General features: G+C 43.7%; 1 protein-coding gene across 1 annotated transcript in view; it reads right to left on the reverse strand.

The window, feature by feature from the left end:
- The window catches only part of KLF12 (KLF transcription factor 12), a 238,403-nt gene extending 223,773 nt beyond the window's left edge, over window positions 1–14,630 (reverse strand). The window contains exon 1 of the mRNA XM_058825256.1: window positions 14,451–14,630. The gene's annotated coding sequence lies outside the window, so the exon portion shown is untranslated. The remainder of the gene's footprint in view (window positions 1–14,450) is intronic.
- Between the last annotated feature and the right edge of the window lie 2,063 nt (window positions 14,631–16,693).

Here is a 16,693-nt window from a genome sequence, read left to right on the forward strand (position 1 = left end):
TAACATAATATCGTTACCTGAAGAAGAAAGGAGGAAAAAGTCTTAAACAGAAATAACAAGTTTATGAATTCCACTTTTATAACTGTGAAGACTTAAAACTTTAAAACAAAATGCCTGCAACAGTATTTTTGTTGCAGGCTCTTGCACACTGAAGGCAGATCAAAGCAACACAGAAATTCATTCTCCTGTCTGTTAGAAGTTCTGTAAGACTTCTGTTTCCAAACAGCCAGGTAATGTGCTTTTACACGATATATTGAAGGAGCATTTTGTGTCCAAACATTCCTGCTGAAAAACAAAGATTCTGAAGCTTCACCAAAAGAATACAGACTAGAAAAATACCTCTCACACCCTCTCATCTGCTCACATCTATCTACAATACGCCTTCAGCAACTGTTTTACTACACAAAACATACCCAGAGCTCAAGATGCTGCATTTTGCTTACTCAGAGAAACTCAACCCTGGTTAAGACATGGATGCTTTCTGGTGGCTCAGGGTAACCAAAGAAACAGCAGGTCTTCAAGGATCTCCTCTGGAAGTACTATGCACAAAGCCAAACTCATGGGCTTCAGCCGTAGCAATTCACTGCATCCAGCACGAATCTGCAACTTACAAAGACACATATTCAAGAACAGCACATAAAATAAAACCCAAAACCTTGAAGGAGAAGCCAGAACACTTCTGGCACTACAACAGAGGATTGTTCTAACAACAAAAATGAATCCATTGCACCAGAATCACTTAAAACACCAGACATCACACTAGGTACATAAACTTCTTTGGTAAGTAGTGAAAACCAGTTTCTGCCTTGCAGCAAGTCTCAAAGTTGCCTGCAGAATAAAAAACGTCATTTCACAGCTCATGACTGAGATGACAGCAATGGACAAGACAATGAGGGGACAATAACCAGTGCTGCAATAAGAAAAATCCATGTAGCACGCTAAGTATACTTAGCAGCGAGTAGTTTTCAAAACACCTAAGTCTACACTGAGCAACAAAGGGCTTTCTTTTGCCACCATTTACTCATTAAACATACACTTTCACTTTTCTTGGACCATCTATGTCCTCCCCACAGCCCTAAATTTAGTAGTTTCTCTCCACTGCATCCTGCCTTCATCCCAGAGAAGGGCAACACACAGAGTCCAAGAGCACCACTGGGAAACAGATGGGAAAGAACAGAAATATCTTCCCAAGATCCTGGAGGCAGAACAAACACAAGGACACATAGAAAAGGCAGACCACACCCAGACTGCAAGGAGAGGAAACGACCCCCAGGATCCTCCTGCTGGATTGCATGTGAAGTCATGGTCCCCTCAAACCTCAGCTGTGCCAGTTACAGAAGAGCAGCACACATAAAGCATCAGACAGCCCAACCTAAATGAAAGAAATTGAGTTGCTTTCCATGTAGCAACTTGTGAGGTATCACAAGCTTTTCCAAAGGTACAAGACACCAGCACTGAGCCACCACGTGCAGCTCCAGCTGCCTATGGCACCAACCCAGAAACCAAGGGGTTACTGCTTCACCACACTGTTTTCAGGAACTGCTGCAGTAAATCCTCAGCAGAAATTCAGGGCTCCAGGGACCTATAACACGCTATGTCATCTATAACACAAAAATGTAAATTAAGGTTTTTACATTTAGAATTGTGCAATTGAAACTAATTTTGCATTAAAAAACCCTAAAACCTCAAAAGTACAAATAGATAAAAGGGCTAACAGTCATTGCATGGAGAAAGCAAGAGCAACTGGTAAAGAAAAAGAAATAACACCTGAAGATTCTACTTGAATAAAAATATGGAATCAGTATTAGCCTTTGCAGGGAAAAGATTTTAAGCTAATGACCACAAATGCTTTAGGCTCACATTTCTTCTCTGCCATGCAAAGCACTGTACTCAGATGACAAAGTTCAAAAGTTCTGTGTCGAGACGTTCATGAGCTTCATTCAGGAGCCTTGCACATCACTGCCAGATAGCACAGGGCTCTTTCTTAATAAACTGGTGGCTCCTAAAGAACATAAAGATCATAAACAATAGCAAGCTCAACAGAGGAAAGTGAAAGCATCCCACTGGAGACCTCAAGAGACACTGCAATGAAGAACAGTTTGTCAAGTAGGAAGAACTGGAGCAAATTCTGGGACTAGCAAATCACCAAAAGTCAATTGGATCTTAGAAAGGTGGGATCTTTCCTCACAGGCCAATTTGTTTTGCAGTAGCAGCACATGAGGTGACTGTAAAATTAGCTTTGTAATCTATTTAGTTTTCCTTTTTAGAAACACAGATAAGTAAACACCCATTTGGACTCCTCTCATGAGCATAAAGAGATATTCTTTCATCAGAGAGTCTCCATTGTGCCGAGATGTATTTCTAGTGCTCTTTACCTGGTTCATTTTGCTCTCAGGCAGCTTGAAGCATTAATAAAACCTTTCCTCTGATCACCACTTTCCAGTTTCCTAACTTGCTGCACAAGGCTGGACTGCACAATGGTCCTTGTTTCCAGCCCTGATCCTTTTCACAGGATCTGCACTAGTTACGTCAATTTGCAAAAAGAAAGCAAAACAGCCAACAAGCTTCCTTTGCCCTCTTTGAGGAAGAAGCAAATTACCTTTCCAGTTGTACTGCTTTTTGATAGCTCTGTGTCCTACATCATTTTGCCTGGCTCCATGACAAATACAAGTAGAAAGGAAGTTATCACACTGAATGAAACTACACAATGAAAAAACTGGCAAGCAAAACAATCTTGCTTTGGTCTTTAGTTGCTATTTCAAGAAGATAGGGAGAAGGCAGGGAAAAATAAAGGAGAAAGGCACACCTTTAGTTTCCCTGTAAAATAAGTTTACTTATGATCACAGTTTTAAAGTCAGAATATGCAGAAATTAAGTTTTATTTAGATAACTGTATCTCTTTGAAGACTGAGGAAGTAGAGCACTGTATACTTAACCATTGTGAAATGTCTCCAAAAAAAAGACTAAATAATTAAAGTGAAAAGGTCTGGTTTGTTTGAGAATCAGCAGGGCTTCACAGATAAGATTACTGTTAAAGAGCAAAACTTCCCCAAGTTGAGCAAAGCTCAGCAAAATCACCAGGTTTTCTTAGTAACTCTTTTCAAACTGGTAGGATTAATGAAAAGCAGTTGCAGGGGAGAGGGAGCGGACTATCCCATTATTAAATTTGAAACAATCTCTAAAAAGGAAGAAAAAAACCCCCAAAACCAAAACACAGTAAGAGACTGAAAGGTCTGAGAAGCGCAGCACCACGTAAGCACACCAAACACTGGAGGAGCCTGGGTGCTCCTGCTCAGCTGGTACCTTTGGCCAATGAGCATCCCATTTCACACTTTAGATAATACACTGAATGGAAATGCCCAAAAAGGCACCTGAGAACTGGAGTGTCAGTGTCATCAACCAAGAATAAATCAAGTCTTTGAAAAAATTATCTTCATATGCAGTTTCACAAAGCAAAAGCAAGGCCAATCCTACCTTTTGACAGTGTTTAGAAGAAGCAGGTTAACCAAGGCTGCTCCAAAACCTATCTGGTAAAGAAATGGCTTTTTCCTGTAACACTATTATATGTTTCAATAAAATTTCTGACTCTTATTTAATTTTTTCACCAAAATTACATTTGAATTTATGAAACCAATTTACATTCCTTCTTTCATCAATGCCCAAGCAGTACCCATTTGCTGTTAAAGTTTCAAAGAAACTACTTACCCTATAAAAAACACAGACTAAACAAAACTGAAACACAAACTAATCAATAAGCAAGTGCAGAAGAGAATATCTTATTTCTCACAGCTTATTCAACCACCACAAATTACTGGATCATCCAGAAGTTGAAAAAAATCTATCACGAGCAAATTAAACTGGCTAAAGACGTTTCTCTTACAGAATTTAAATATAAACAACATGCTGAAAGGTGATAGCTCCTAGTTCTAAAACTCCCCAGGATATTTTTAACAGAAATTTAGAGGTTTTTTAATAACAAAATACTATTTTTCCTTTATTCACCATAAAAGTTTATAACACTAACACATTTTATTAAGATATTTTAAAAAAACTGGCATATCAAAAAGAAATCAAGATATCATTAAAAATTATTTTAATTATGTTTTCCACGGTTTACAAGTTCTAAGTACAGTTGACAAAGTCAATCATAAAACTGAACTACCGAGTAAATCAGAAACACATCAGCTGTACCATAATATTAAAGACCTGAAAATTCAAACACAGCAAATGAACATTAATTCCACGAACTTTTAAAATGTACAGGGCATGCATACAATGCTTTCTCTCAAACAGCAATTTGAGTATACTCTGTGTAACAACTATGTTGTCCACTGTGTACCAGCACACTAAGCATCACTTACCCAAAAGACAGCACTAGGAAAGGAAAATGAGTAAGAGCTCCAGAAATCAAACAAGATTTAAACTGATTGTTTAAATCAAGTTTTCCTGACCACTACTTTGAAGTCAAAATTATTTAAATCAATTCACCATCTTTAACAGCCACAAAGTAAAACACTGTTCAATTATGCATATTCTGAAAATGAAGACAGAGAAGGAATTGACAGGAGACTGGTTGACCACTCATTTAAGAGACAGAAGTACAACAAGGTTAAGTGGCTGGAAGCCAAATACATGGCTAAATTCAGGGAAGAAATAATGCATAGAGATTAGAGTAATTATAACCACTGGAACAGCTCACCAAAGACGACAGTTGATTGCCCACTGCATAAAGTTTTTTACATTACAAACATCTACTCACAGAATGTTCCAGCTCCAAGAGACCACGCAGAGTTTGTGCGGGACAAGGTGATACTCTACTGATGGCATTATTGAAATTGAATTAGATGATCACAATGGTCTCCTCTGATACACAAATCAATGAAACTACAATTTGTTCCCATGACAGATACTATAATATATCTTCCTTCTCACTTCACCAAGTCCTGCCTCCAGTGAATATACTGAATTCAACATGTACACCTCCTGTAAGCTATCTGCTTAAATGCCAACCTGTCCACCACCAACTAAGACTCTGAACATATGTGGCTAAATTCCAACTTGTTCATCCAGGAAGAAATCCCTAAAAGTCTTTACAACTTGTATGTTGGTTAAATGTGGCTTTGTGGGTTTACTTCTTCTATGGCATTTCAGCACTGTCAAGACACTTTTAGGACACAATTTCTGTACTTGACACCGCTGCCAAACCTCAAGCTTCAAAACAGCTGCAGTCTAGTCATTCAACTTTTAAAGTGAAAACTCTATAATGTCTGTCAAATACTGACTGGAATTACTGTTTTAGATCATACCAAATTATTGCCATAGCACGTGTCTCATTTCTGTTCTTTCCTTCAAAAATTACTGTTTACAGATTCTTTGAGAGATTAGAATTTTTGTGTTTTCTGAACTACTTCTAACATTGTCTAACACAAGGAGAATATTTCCACTGATTATTTTTGTATTTCTAATACATTAGCAATATAAAAAGACTTTTCACACTAACCCCATGTTTCTATTTTTGATATCACAGTAACATGCAAGGATTCAGCTTGAGTATGGGAGTAACCCTAGCCTGCTCTGATCTGAAAGACACTACAGCACTCACAATCAAATGCAGGGAACACCTTCTCCCCACCTTTCCCTCTCTCTGCCACGGAAAACTGTGCTTTCAGGAGACCAGGCCTGCTCCAAGGGCTTGCCAGTTAGGCACTGAACTACTGAGAATATAATCCTTATGCAAAGTAAGTAGCAATTTTAGCAAATATATACACATGCACACATATATTTATTATATATATATATTTATATAAAAATAAATGTAATCTATAAAGGCTTCTTTGGTCAGACATCTTGAAAACACAACTGTACAAGTAGACACATTAAGAAAAAACAGGGGTGGGGAGTTGTTAAAGTGGCTAAGGTTTTTCTTAAAGGGAAGCCACTTTCAAATAATCCAGTATCCAGAAAATGTGGCTGCTTATAAGAATTCAGCAGCTTTTTAATGACAAGGTCATCAACAGAAGGGCTGCAGCAAGAGGAAGAGAGCAGCATTCCTCACCCAAAGAGAGGTTGAGCAGCGCTGCTGGCAAGAGGCAGAAAGCAGCGCAATAATTAAACATACAAGGATGAGAACTGATTGATGGGAACATGCAGCATCAACTGCACTCAGAATCCATCACAAGGAGGAACTTCCTTCTTTTACTTTAATTCCTCTTTTCTATTTCCTTTTTGTTTAAGACAAGAAAAAATGATGTGTCCATGAAAGCCACACAAGTGGAACTTCAGTAGTATTGGGGGGAGATGTGGGATCTGAAAGTACAATTATCTTTCATTTCTGTTTATGGACTTCAGGCTATGACCTCAAGAGGACTTGGGTAGCAAACCACTCTGCTCCTGATGCTGTCCCTACTATAGAAAACCCCAGCCTGGCTGGGTCTACCTGCTCTCACAATATATGGGCTAAGTTAAACACCAAATAACTAAAGCCACAAAAAGAGCCCACAGAAACTGCTATTTCTTCTTCACTACCACCAGAGCCTTCAGGGCCTCCAGTGCTTCTGCCAGGATCTGAGCACTGCAAGGGTTCTCTCACTTATTTTTTAACAAGTACAATGTACTCATTTACGTGTGAACTAAACATCTGAGACTTCCTGTACTGTCAGCCAACAGAGAGGTTTTCTGCAGGCCTTCTGACCATAAGAATTACTCTGGTGTCACGATTTTAGTACACACTTCTGAGGCAAGGATGAGCTAAGCTCTTCTTTTTTGGAAAAGGAAAGTACTTTATTCAAACTCTCCACCAGAACTGACTTAGGCAGGTGTCTGTGATTGCTATGCATAGAGTTCAGTCTTCCATCCCTGCCTATCCCACATACTTCTTTAGCATTGCAATGCAGAAGAAATGCTGTGCTCCTAAATGCAGCAAAATGTGAAACCCAAAGGACAGCACATTTCCAGCAAGCACAAAATAAATCTATCTCAGATACTGGCTGGGATGCAAAGCAGAGAAAGTGCAATAAATCTCTCCTTTTTTAAAGTTTATTATATTGAATTGTTTGATTGACTGTTGAAAACTTTATCCCACTAAAGTCACAATAAAAAATTACAGATCTACCATCTTCTCACAACAGGAGGTCTCCAAGTACTAAGATTCACTCTTTCAAGATAGACATTTTAGCTAAATGTTGATTTAGCTGAATATATATCTCGAAAATAAAAGTGAAAATGGCAATGCTATCAGAAATAGCAGCCTCCAAATCTGCCTCCTAACTAGACCAACTCTGCATGCTCTCACTTTCAGAACCGAATTTTTTCCTTTCAAAATTGTGTAGAGCACTGTCTATGTAAAAGATTTCCTTGGCTAGATGGAACAAGTGAAAAATTAAGTCGCCTTGTAACTGCTACCAATTTATAGAAAGTGGGAAGGAATGTTTTTCTCTACTTTTTTTTTTCTTAAGAAAAATCTTTTCATTTCCCACTTGGAATTTTCTTGCAACGGAAAGATTCTCTGAAAAAGGAACTGGAAGAGCTCCAACTACTGTCCAACACTTTAAAAGATTTTAAAGTGTCATCAATCACAGCTCTTTACATGCTCTTCTAGAGCACTGCCAACTCGTATTTGAAGACTAACTCAAAAGTGTTTCATGCCCACATTAAACACTCAAAATAAAGACAAATACAAAACAAAACAAAAAAAAATTTCTATATTAATCTGATTTTAAGTTCAGTCCTGCTCAGATTCCTGTCAAATGTTACTACATAATACTAATAGTCATTATCTTCCCTTTTTTCTAGGATTAATTGGCAATTGATATCATTAATCAAATATCTCAGTGGCTACCTCAGATAGCAACATATTATTATGCCTGCTATAAAAGGTCCCTTCAATTCTTTGTAGACCATCTTTAAATGCTGGTACCATAGGGAAAAAAAAAAAAAAAAGAATTAACATCCATGGTAAATAACAAGTCACAGGTATTCTTTGAAACTGATGTAACAAATTTCTAATACTGCATATTCCAGTTAACAAACTTCAGTCATTTCAACAGAAAAGCTCAGTGAATGGTTCTTCAAAATCTGATTTGAAAGTATCTGAGAACACTGAGTATCTGAACCAGCCACATCTGACAACTTTGGTAGTAAAAAAAATGAAAAAAAAAAAAAAATCAGTATTTTTTCTATAGAGTACTTTTTTAAAAAAACTTTCCCTCGGGTATCCACAGAGAGAAATTGCTGGGTTACAGATAGTTGCCTTTATCCCTTCGGTGGCAGCCTGTCAAGACTTGAACAAAGTATATGACAATTAGAGATCACTCACGCTCAGGAAAGCTTCCAGAGCTCACTGATAGCATCTCCAGCTCTGTGAACGGACCTGACCTTATTTCCAGCTGGCCGGAGCTCTGCACACACCCCCCGCACCCACGCAGCCTGCCAGCATCTCTGTGCTGCCCATGCTGCTGCCAGGGACCTGTAAGGCTCCACAACAGAGATGCAACACCACCACCAGAAATCTCTTCTTGGACAAGGCAGAGAAAAAGAAATTATTTAGGCAGTCGGCAGGAGGATCACCATTAGCACACAAAACCTTGCGCTCTTTGCTGCTCTGACCACTGGACAACACCCGGCATTAATAGGGAATTAGGGTCAGTGCTTGCCACCTTACAGAGCGGGTAACAAAGTGCCTGTCCCAGGTGACACATGACAAAAACGAGACTAGAACTCGGGTCTCCCAACATGATACATCATCTGATTAATTATCCCCTTAGCAGCGCCGACGTCCAAGGTCATGCATTTGATTGTTCTATGTTTAAACAACGAGAACGCACTCGCCCCACAGCCAGGCCAGGAACAAAGCTCGGGATTTCTGAGTCCCATCATTACTCTGCTATGTAGCAAATACCGTGCCAGCCATTAGCAAAGAGCACGCCTCATTCCCGTCCTGAAGGCTGGTTCACAGAGAGGACAAAAGCTTGCTACTGCTAACCAGACATTCCTTAACTCAAGTGGTGCTGGTCTGCGCTGCAGTGCCTAACGCTCTTACTGCCAGCACTGTCAGCCACCCACAAAAGGACAAACACCATTGCATGTGATGGCGTTTGTTACAAGAAACAAACAAAAAAAAAAATTACAAAAACAGTTCTATGTAAAAATAAACAAACCAGATTTTTAAAAAAAGCACAGACATTACTAGGATCGCATTCAGAGGGTCAGAAATGTCAGTGTGTGACAGTCTTGGCCAACTTTATTTAGTATCACTGAATATATACTTTTAATAGTCTTCAATCATAGCATCTCCCTTGATCCTGACAAACAGTTTTAGTTCCAATAAACCTTAGCTTTTGCATGCTTGTGGTTTTACTGAACTTTAAAAAAAAAAAAAAAAACAGCAAGCCAACACTGAGGTAAGTCCTACCCTTGTAGTTGTGGCTGAAGGGACTCTTCTGGCACAGGAGTTGATGTGTACACATGTTGAGTGCATGAAGAAACAGACAGTATAAAGCATAAAATCCCTGAATATATATCACATGACTTAACATATTGACTCCCAAGTTTTACCATGTATTTGAGAAACACTGGGATGGCTCATGCCACCATGCCATCCCAAAAATCTAAGAGATTACAGAAATAGCTACAGAACCAAGACACACCATAATTTTCATTTGTCTTCTCCAGACCCAAACACATCATTCTGCAGCAGACATAGATTAAAAAAAAGTATATAATAATTCAATTTTAGTCCCAAGTTTAGATAAGGCTTTCTAATTCATATGAAAAGCTATTATACTGAACTCAAGGAATTCCACATAGCTCAGTGTTACATACAGCATAGATACACTTTCTGGCAAAGCCAAGCTCATTTTCCCTCTTCTTCCTGTCTCTCAGTATTACTTTAAGAGCTTTCTGCAGTCAAAAGGTAAATAGAACTAATTAAAGAACAGCCTAGCTTTTTCACATTGTAGAATCACAGAATGTTCTGACTTGGAAGGGACCTGCAAGATCATTGAGTCCAACTCTTAAATGAATGGCCCACACAGGGACAGAACCCACAGCCTCGGCATTATTAGCATGCTATGAGCAACTGAGCTCATCTCCTATAGTCACTGCTTGGGAGCAAACAAGAGCACAGACTTCATATGAACTTCAACCCTATCTGTCACACCAAACTCTGCAAAAGTAGGAAAAAGTTCACATATTCAGGGCACAAAATCTAAGCGAACTTTCTGCACAGAAGATTCAAAATGCAAACACAACAGCCCTAGCTGGAATTTATATATATATATATATATATATATATATATATATATACACACACACACATATAAAAACCAAAACAGACTCCACAACTTTCCTCAGATGAGTCCAATTTTTCCCACTTTTGCAACAGTGCCACAAGGTCTGATCAACACTTCAATCAAGTTTGTCAACATATGCCTGTCTAGCTATAAACTAATGCAATCATTTTGACACTGAATCATCAAGCATAACTTTTGCTGTTGTTTGGAGGTTGTTTAGCGGCAACTTTAAAAAAATCATTCAGCTGGAAGCAAGAGGACTGTCTAAAGTTCAATTGTTGAACACAGGGTAAGATTACATGGAACTTATACCAATGACAAACAATGTTGACAGTGCCATCCATACTTTAGTGCAAAAGCACTTTCCGATATAAGCAGGAATTTAATTAAAAAAAAAATCTTTTTTACTGCATAGGAAACAGACATTTCATGCTTCCACATTTTGCACCTGCAAGACTCAAAACAAGGAAAAGAAAACCCTCAACCTGGCTGCTCAGTACTTTACTTAACAACTCACTTTGAAACAGCATGTTTATTACATGTTTTCCCCTTAGCAGGAAAAGTGAGCATGCTTGTGTTTGCAGCTCCTCCTCTTTCAAAGACACACAGCTGCAGCTGTAGTAAACAACCACTAGTCAGGAGCTGAGAAGGTCAAAGTCTGGGTGCTGCATCCATTTCAGCTTTTCTAAAAACAAAAGTTTTATTTCAGGAAATTAATTTTTTAACTCATTTTGTAGTTAAGCCAAGGAAAGGCAAACCACAATCATTCTCCAACGAAAGAAACCAAGGCACAGTATTTCAAAAACCACAAGCAAGACACTTCAGTAAAAATAAGTGTTTTCAGAGCTCCATCTTTATTAATGAACAAACACATCATTTACACTTTCCTATTTTACTTGATTCAAACTAAGACTTGGTCAAAAACAACTTTGTGCTGATGAGACCTGCTCCACAAAGCAAACAACACTCACTGAAGGAAAGAGCAAGGAGGTTGGCCACACAGAGAAGTGGTGCCAGCAGCCGACCAACGTTCACTTAGGTCATCCAGCAGCCTGAAGCAAGGAGGCTACAGCACTCCATCTCTGGGAGTGCTTGCATAAGTGGACATCATGCACCCAGCCATGACAAAAGGGCACTCAGCTTTCCCTTATTTTACAGACCATCCAAAATCTGAACAATGGCATACCCTAGCAGCGGTGAAAACTCCACCAAATTACACAGATGTTCTGCAACCCCCTGTGCAGCAGACACCTCAACAAGCACCCAAGAAAGGCACTGCCCACTTTCCTCAAATACATGGTCGGTATGTCTATTTAACTGTGGTGGTTACCATCACACGCCACCTTGGTCCAGGCAAAGAGAAAAGCAGTCACTGCCACGGGGTTCTGCAGCACAAGCCCTTCACTGACCCCATTCTAACATCTCCCAGGGCAAGAGCTATTTCAGCCCCACATTTCTGCCTCCTCTCATCTGGACTGAAATTCTGCTCATGCATGTTCAGGTCTGGCTGATCCTGACAGAAACAGCTGGCAGAGGACTCCACGATTAGCCTGTCCTGGAATCTTAAAGTTTATTTTTAAAAGTTGTTACACAGAGTCTTCTTGGGCTGTCAGGGGCCTTTCCAGAAAAGGTTTTTCTACAAGAAAGCAAAGAAAGGCCTAGAAATATTATCATGTACTGCTGCCGGGGGGGGGGGGGGGGGGGGGGGAAGCCAGAATTAAAAATACATGATTTCCCATCCCCTCTATTTACACATCTGATCAGAAACAGAAAACAAACAGTATCAGAAACAGAAAACAAACAGTATCTCCCATATCCTAAACTCCTTCCCAGCCCATCCAGAATAGGTGCTCTCACTCATCAAATTACCTACGACATAAGCTTTTTGACAAAGATGCTTCTCCCCCCATAAAAAAGGTGCTCCTCAGCCTGCTGCCCTCCTCCCAGTTCCACGCACAGTTAAGAAAAAAAAACAAAAGGTGGGAAAAAATACTAAAAGGAGGAAAGAAAAATAATTGAGAAGAGGCGAATGCCAGCAGTGTTGCTGGCCCGGGGAGGGGCGCGCATGGGTGTCACCACCATGGAGGGGTGATGTCATCCACCAGCCTCCAGCCCGGGCACCTGCCAGCAGCAGCAGCAGCCTAGCAGCGGCTGCCAGAGCCTCCGGCAGCACGGCACGGGGAAAAAAATAAAAAGGCAGCGAAAAAAAAAAATCCGCAATGTTTCCCTTCGCTATGCGCGGTTGGTTTGTGACGATAGGTGACATGCCAGCTTGCGGAGAGCGGTTTCAACTTGATTACGTCCCATTAGAAAGATATTCAAGACACTCCCCCTCTCCCAGCACTAAATTTAAAAAAAAAAAAAAAAAAAAAGGCAGCCTCGGTTTATGCAGCCTTACGTCACTAATAAAATGCTCCTATCGCCCCATCTGTGACCTATTCAGCACAGCTACTAATCCCACGCTGCGACCACTTTGCTGTTCCTGTGCATTTCAGAGTTGTAGACCAACCAGAGAGCAGAAAATGGAGCCCATATGCCAGCGCTATATAAAGCAGCCTCGCAAAGTTGCCACGAATAATCTACCTGCCGTAGCGAGACGAAAAGTGAAAAGCAAAAAAAAAAAAGAAAAACCAAAAAGGGTGGTGGAGGGAAGAAGGAGAGTACCGTTTACTTCACGATGGGTAATTTAAAAAATAAACTAGTTTACTGTCTTACTTAGGGGAAGGGGGATGCCAAGAGCTAGCAGGATTTTATAAGCTCTATACAGACCCCGATCAAGTGAACTTCTCTTCAGTGCTTCCTACCGAAACGGCGCGTACCTCCTCCCTAAGCGCACAAAATATCTTATTTCCCAAGCAAGCCCGTCTGCGGGACTGAATGCCACGCCAAGATCCGAAAAAAAAAAGCCCAAAAAAACCGCTGTCTGGACCGGAGCATCGCATCCCTGCAAACCGCGGGGAGGAGAATATAAAATAAGCCGTCTGGTCGCTCCTGTCCGCCTCCCCCAAAATCCTGCACCACCGCTGGTGGTTGGATGTTGGGGGAGGCGGAGAGGAGCCACATCTCATCCCAGAGGAAATTTCATCCCAGCAGCGGAAAGCTTTGGGAGGGCTTCACAGGGTGACGCTGATGCCATCCATGGGCTAGGTAACCCATCTCCCGCAGCGGCTCTGGGCTCAGCGCTAAATGCAAATACCAGCGGCTTGCTCCCCAAGCTCCCGACTTCTGCAGGAGCGACCATTTGTTCCACAGAAGACCATTATTTCTGCAGAAGGTAGTACAGCACGACACTCTTGCTTTTTTATTTTTCCCCCCATAGCGTGTTACAGTCCCATTTTTCTCCCCATTCAGCGTTACGCTCCGATTTTCCCCTCCACAGAGCGCTACACTTTATACTTTTTCGATATTTGTTTTTATGTATCAATTGCCCAGCCCCGAATGCGCACGGGGGCCGCCCGCCCCCACCTACACCCCCCCGGGGACGACAGCACAAAGGGCCGGGCGCTCCCAGCTCGCTGCTCATCACTCCCCGCTTATCGCTTTTCATTTCCCCCCTCGCTTTTTTCACCGCCACCCCCACCCCTTTTTTCCCCCTCCTAGAGCCTCAGCGGGAAAGTTGAGGGAAAAGTTCGGGCCGGCGCCTAGCACCCTACGCCGGTATCGCTGCCGCCGGGGCACGGGCAGGGATGGAGCAGGCGGGAGGAGGGGATGGATGGAGCGGGGGAGGGAGCGGGGGAGGCAGGGCACCGCCGTTAACCCCCGGCTCGCCCCGGCGGCGCCGGGGGGGCCGCCCTGCCCCCCCCTCCTGCTCTTCAAAATTATTTAACTTCAGCATAGGAGCGGTATTTTGTTTGTTTGTTTTTTTAAATAGAGGCTGGCTGGGACAGCGGCAGCAAAACCCACACACATTAGCCGTTTATCCTGCTAAGAAAGGGAATCGGCACAGACCTGAGCAGAAGCGGCAGAGCAGGAGAAGAAACTGTTTCCTTCCCTGACACAGGGTCCCCGCTCTGTGTCTGTCTGTCTGTCCGCCCGCCCCGCGCTCCCCGGGCAGTGCCCCGCGCACTCGCACCCCGCACCGGCGGAGGCAGCCGGCGGCTGTCCCCGGGAAATGAATGGGGGCAGCCCGGGGAGCCGCGGCGCTCGCTCGCCGCCGACTTACCCGCGTCACATGATGAGCCCGGGCAGGGTGGGCCGGGGGTGGAGGCTCCCGGCGCCGCCTGGCCGCGCCTCGCCTGGGGCCGCCGCGACACCCCGCCGGCCGCTCAGACAAAGGCTCCGGACCGGTGTCCCCCTCCCAAGCTACCGGCCCCTGCTCCGGCCACGGCGGGCGCCGGTGGCGTCGCTGGCATGCGGCGCGTCCCCGCCCCCACCGGCAGCCGGGCGGAGGGAGGGGAGGGAGGGAGGGGCCGCGCCCCCGCCCCGCGGCCGCCCCGGTGCGCCGCCCGCCCCGCCCCGGGGGGTGGGGACGGGAACGCCCGGCCGCGCCTCCCCCTCCCGGCCTCGGCCCCGGCCCCGGCCCCGGGCCGGCCGCGGGGAGGGGCAGGGCAGCGGGGCGCCGCGGGGAGGGGCCGGGCGCGGCCGGCAGCGGGGGCGCCGAGGGGAGGCCCGGGGCGAGGGGGCGCCGAGGGCGGGGCGGGGTAAAGAGGGGCCGGGGGAAGCTCAGCGGGGTGCGGGGCCATGGGGGAGCCCGGCGGGAACTCGGGGCTCTGGGAGCGCCCAGGGGACAGTGAGGGAGGCGCGGCTCTGGGGACGCCTGCGGGAGCCCCGGGGATGCAAGGCGGAGGGGAGCAGAGGGGAGCTCCGGGGGTCGGCGCGGCGCGGCAGCAGCAGCAGCGCTGAAGGGGCCCGGGGGACCCGCGGTCGCGGCACTGAGGGGCGGCCCCGGGAAAGGGACGCACCGGGCGAGGGGTACGCCCCAGGGCCGCGCCGCCCGGGGGTCTGGCCGGGCCCGGCCCCCGCCGTTACCTGGGGCTCAGCGCTGCAAGCCTTTCCCTTCTCTTTTATTTTGTTTTCTTCGCACAGCCAGACTGCAGCTCCTGAGAAGTATGCGAGGCGTGGGGTTGTGGTTTTTTTTTTTTTTGGTCAGCGCTCGTAAGCCCGAGTCGCGCCCCTGCAAACTGAGAACTTCCTTTATGGGGAAGATTTTTCTCACGTAAGGGCTGCGGATACTGGGTTGTAAAGGTTTTAATAACAACATACAGAGGAACAGATTCTATAATCTTAAAGTTTGTTTAAAACACCAAGTCTTTGTTACATTCATGTTTTAAAAGAAGAACTTTCAGAACCTTAGGAAACAGAAATATAAACCCTAGGAGTCAGTTAAACCTTTAAAAGCAAAAGTGTTTCTTTTCGCAAGCATTCTTACACGTGTTTACATGTGAAGTATTTTGGTGGAAAGATCCTGGTCCATGCCTGGGCAGTATTGAAGCTATTGAGCTGGCCTGACAGGTTACCTGGGGATTCTCTTGCCTTGGAGAGCCTTTTGTTAACGTAAAGCTGATGTGGCTGTTTTCTGCCGCCTCCCCTGTGCTTGGTGTTGCATAAAGTAAACACGGTGTGGCCAGAGCACAGGTGAGCTTTGACCAGCACTGCCTGCTTAGATGGTTTCTGGCCATGGTCGGGGGCCATTCAATTTAAGGAAGCTTAATAGCCTTTTGAATAATCAGGGTGCTGTGCTGGCCCCCGGCAGAAGCCATGGTCAGAGCAAGTACAAATAGTAAGTTCTTTATGAGTCGCACCCCTTATTCTCTCAAATTCACAGTCAGCTCAACAGTTCCTGAGAGTCCCAGTATAACAGTTATTGGGTAAATAAAAAGCAAACAGAGGGATAGATCTCGCGTCTAGAGGTTGGCCCGTCATGTGAAGGTGTTTGTAAATGCCCGTACAGCTTGTGTATTTACACAGAAAGCCAGGCGGAGCGCAGGTAAATAATTGCTGCTAAAATGCTATTACTTTCAGTAAATACAAACTAATATTTGCTGCTCATCACAATATTTACTGAGGAAGCCAGAAGAACCAGAACCAGTGTTTGTTCCCAAAGAGGATTTCATGCCAGCTGCCAGAAATATGTCTACTCATCTCTTTCCCTGTAATCATCCTCTGCCTTCTCTTGGCATAAATGTTTTGGATAATATAACTCTTCACTATTTGTCTCTATATCTTACCTCTATTTCCACAAGGGGAAAAAAAGGCAGAATAATAAATAAGAAATGTTAAAGTGGTTATAAACAGAAATATATGTCTCCACAAGATATAAAGAGGGTTAGGCATAATTTGCTATTGTAATGTTGCCTCTGGTCTAATCATTTCCTTTGGAAAAAAGTGAGCATAGAGTTAAAATACAGTCTAATGACCCAAGCAACATATTTCCTTATGCTAGGAGTTTAGATCAGAACCAGCTCC

This window comes from Ammospiza caudacuta, chromosome 2 (genome assembly GCF_027887145.1).
Source record: "Ammospiza caudacuta isolate bAmmCau1 chromosome 2, bAmmCau1.pri, whole genome shotgun sequence".
Classification (NCBI taxonomy): Eukaryota; Metazoa; Chordata; class Aves; order Passeriformes; family Passerellidae; genus Ammospiza; species Ammospiza caudacuta.